Source organism: Nicotiana sylvestris, chromosome 5 (genome assembly GCF_000393655.2).
Source record: "Nicotiana sylvestris chromosome 5, ASM39365v2, whole genome shotgun sequence".
Classification (NCBI taxonomy): Eukaryota; Viridiplantae; Streptophyta; class Magnoliopsida; order Solanales; family Solanaceae; genus Nicotiana; species Nicotiana sylvestris.
The window spans coordinates 53,290,296-53,294,677 of NC_091061.1; the positions used below are offsets into that span (position 1 = coordinate 53,290,296).

Consider the following 4,382-nt stretch of genomic DNA (forward strand, 5'->3'; position numbering starts at 1 on the left):
AAGTGCTATGTGTCAGCCATTTAAGTGGAAGAAATTGAAATCAGGTATGGAGGTTCTGGTACTATCGCTGATGGGAGAGATTATGTTCGAGAGTGTCACGACCCAAACCGATGGGCTGCGACGGGCATCCGGTGGCCTTACTCAATCGAATACCAACATAACTTATCTTTATCATTACATCAGCATGGGTAAATGTGCTAGAAGGGCCGTATGAGGTAACAAGAATAAAACATGAGAGAACACTCGACATTAAATGACCCAACCTGATATACTGACTTATACATATGACGTACGGGCCTATAAGGCCAAAATAATCACTCGTACACTGAACATAGGCCGACAAGGCCATACAATCTTTCATATATATGACATATGTCTACAAGCCTCTAATAGTAAATAAACGTCATAAAGAGAGGACAAGGCCCCGACATACCAATCAATACATGTCTAAATCATACTAACCAAGTAAGAAACTCCAGAGCAAATGGAGTGCACCATCTTCCGCTGAGCTGATAGCCTACTTGGAGGACTTTCAACCTATCTATCGAGACCTGCGGGCATGAAATAAAGCATCCCCAGGAAAAAGGAACGTCAGTACAAATAATGTACCGAGTATGTAAGGAACGAAAATCAGTAAACAATATACATGAGAGAAACATGGAGTAAAAGACTCAATATGTATATCTGAATGGCTCTGTGAATCATTTAATATTATAATGTCATGCATATGCGTATAAATATCATACCATGCATGGGTATATGCGTTCATAACATCATCAAGCATTTTAGGGCATCCTATCATATCATCTCGGCCACTGTGGGAAAATTATCAATGTATACCAGCTGATCAGGTGGTAATGCATATATAACGCCGTAACCTTTTCCCATATCCCATATATATATATATATATATATATATATATATATATATATATATATATAATCTGGTCATGAGTCAATGTAAATGAATGCAATGCATGAGAAGTATGTCAATAAAATCTTTCGGAATGTCATAAGACCATTATGCCTTTGAGTAGTATCATGAAGTAAACTTTTTTCAACTTACATATTTTTCTGAGACCCATGAACAAACGATAGAATAATAAGACATATGGAAAATCAAGAACATAAGCATCTCTAGCATTTCTATGAATAGAGTCATTTATAGAAGTTGTGCATTTTCTCGTTTCGTTTGTATCGTATAGATCATGCCAAAAAGAAAGAAGGGATAAAATTAACATACGTGAATCAATTTTCTTGACAATCCCTCAAACACATGTTAATTCCGACAAAACACGTGACGCAAGGTCGGAGTAGGGAAAACTCTGTATAGTATTCTTGAGAAAGATTGCATCGTACTCCCTTATAATTGCAAAATCTCACGTTTCTTTGAATTGTGAAGATCTTACATTGCTTTAAGTGATATATTGATAATAAGTGAATTGGACTATAATTAGGCCCTAAAGAACCACCTTCTTGTATAGTTTTTGTGGTAAAAAGTGATAACAAAATGCTCTAATTAGTGCTTTTCATGCTTTGCAGGCTATATACAATAAAAGAAGTCTATGGAGTACTTTAGGGATCAATTATAGAGAAAAAGAGGTCAATCGTACAATATCCGCTAAGTGCACCACGCGAAGGCAGCAAAAACCAGAACTGGAGATGGATTGTCGCGGTCCCGGCGTAACCGCGATCGGACCGCGGCAGAAGGCTGTTGCGGATTCTGAGAGCCTAGTTGGCCGCGATCCTGGCGTAACCGCGGTAGGACCGCGATAGGAAGCGAAACATTGAGGGACTGAAGTGCAAAATACGGGATTTTTAGCCCAAAACCCTATATTAAACAATAGAACTCGTCCAAGGGAGGCATGTAATGTTTTATAAAGTACTTTGGTAAGAGAAACAAGTGTGAGAGATCACCCAAAATATCATATTTTCTTCTTTTCTTTATTTTTCTTGCAATTTTGATCATGAATATTTTCATAGTTTATTTACCCATTGTCATGAGTAGCTAAATCTTTTGTCTAGGGTTTTGATGGAACCTATTGAAGGATGAACTTCTTGAGTATGTTAATATAGTTTGCCAGTTTAATCTCTATTTGTTCAACTACGTGTTTGTTGTAGTTAATTGACAGGATCCTCAATTAGTTGTGCCTATTCAGTATGCATAACTCAAGAGAGAGTGCATATTTAGGTAATTGTTGAACAACATCACTCCCAAAGTATAAGAGGGATCTATAACTGCGGGTTTAAAGGCGGGATTAGGGATAACGAAGTCTTGGGTGCAATCTAAAGTGAACTGTAATAAACAAAGCCAGCTAGCGTATCTCGGGAGAGTGCGTCTAGTAAATTATCGTGATTACTCGGGAGAGATTCACGGTAAAAAGAGTGTTCATGGTTGAAAGAGATGTATTGGTAAATCTATATGAAACATAAACAGAAGGGATTCCATCAATAGGGGAAATCACTACCTTAGAACCTTCTCATTATTGTTCACAACTTAAGCTTATTTAGTTTACAACTGTTTATTGACTTTCAATCTTAGTTATTAAATATACCATCAACTGTTATTCACAACGTTTGGGGAAGTTGATTCCAAAGAATTTAGTAAGTCCAACGAAAGTAATTGATAGGTTAATTCTCTGTGGATTTGACTCTGGGCATAAATACTCAGGTTATATTTGCAACGTCCGCATTGTCCTTTTATAACGCATAGTTGGGCGTGATCAAATTTTGGCGCCGTTGCCGGGGAGTTAACGGTGTTATCAGTTACAATTGAAAGAAGTACAAAAATTCTTATTGTAGTCATTTTTTCTCTATACCCAATTTTTACATTGAAATTTTTAACGTTTGTTGACTTGGTTGTACAGGTGCATGCCTAGAAACTCATCGAGATCTGGTGAAGTATTTGAAGCATTATCAGATCCCGAGAAAGTTTTCAAGGCCTTGAATCGGGCTAATCGGAAAAACAAACAACAACCAACAACTGCACAATTCGAAACAGTTATGGGGGATCACGAGGAAAACCCAGTGGTACCAATAGTGCCAGAGGCTGCTCCCTATGACTGGGCACAACCCACAGCTGAAAATATGTCCACAACCATTGTAGTTCCGCAGATACAGGCTGAGTCATTCCAAATTACGAATAACATGATGCACTTGTTGGAGAACAAGGGACTATTTTCGGGGTCGTAAGTCGAAGATCCTCAGCAGCACTTGAAGAACTTCCTCTCTATCTGCAAAACCCAAAGGCAACCCAACGTAACTCCTGAACCAATCAAGCTGTTATTGTTTCCATTCTCAGTGACAGGAGCTGCCCAGACTTGGCTAAACTCACTTCCCATAAATTCTATAACAACATGGATGAGTTAGTCAGGCAATTCCATAACAAGTTCCACCCACCCAATAAGACTGCTCAACAAATTGATGAAATTTTGAGTTTTAAACAGAGACCAATGGAGACACTGCATGAAACATGGGAGCGCTTTAAAGGGATGCTGGTTATATGCCCGCACCATGGTATTCCAGATCTGATGTTGGGGCAGCGATTTTACATGGGATTGTCAAATAGCGTGAAGAACATTGTTGATGCTTCAGCTGGTGGAGCATTTTTGAGCAAAACATGGAGAGAAGGCCAGAGTTTGCTTGACAAGATGGCACAAAATTCGGGATGGACAACCAGGAATGCACCTATCACTCCAGTGGTTCACTCAGTGCCCTTAGATCCATCCAACTCTATGGCTGAAAATATGGCCACCTTATTGACACAGATGAGTATACTCACCAAAAAGGTGGAAGAGTCAGGGCAGAAGCAGCAGATACACATCGTAAATACTACCAATGGGGGATTGTGCGCATCTTACATTAGTCAGCCAATCGGTAACCAATGGAATACAGAACATGATCATCACCACTACCCTGAAGACATGAATTATGTGTCTAATTATGGAGGCCAGAGACATGGTGGTCAGAATTGGGGCCAGCAAAATCAGCAATACAGGCCAGTCCATCCATATTTCAACAATGGAAACATGGGAGGTATGAGACCCCCTAACAATATGGCACCTTACCCAAGGCCACAGGGATATAATAATCAGAATCAGCAGCAGGGGTATCACCCTCCTCGGCAGCAGCATGGTGGAAGGCAAGAAGATGGGTTTACTAGACTTGAGGAAATGATGCAGCAATCAAGAATATTGAAGTGCAGTGGGGCCAAATTTCTATGTCTCTGAACAATCGTCTCATGGGACACTACCTGCAGACACCTAAATAAATCCAAAAGATCAAGGCCTAAAGCAGCTGATGGCGGTAAGTCTACGTAATGGCAGAGATCTGAATGTAGAGAAAGAGAGGGCTCGAGAAACTAGACAAGCTGAGACACTTAT

At 39.6% G+C, this 4,382-nt stretch overlaps 1 non-coding gene across 1 annotated transcript; it reads right to left on the reverse strand.

Annotated features, from left to right (window-relative positions):
• Positions 1-3,413: 3,413 nt before the first annotated feature.
• On the reverse strand, positions 3,414-3,520 carry LOC138869818 (small nucleolar RNA R71). Its single transcript, XR_011400071.1, has one exon. It is a non-coding gene; the product is annotated as a small nucleolar RNA R71 (small nucleolar RNA).
• Positions 3,521-4,382: the final 862 nt, after the last annotated feature.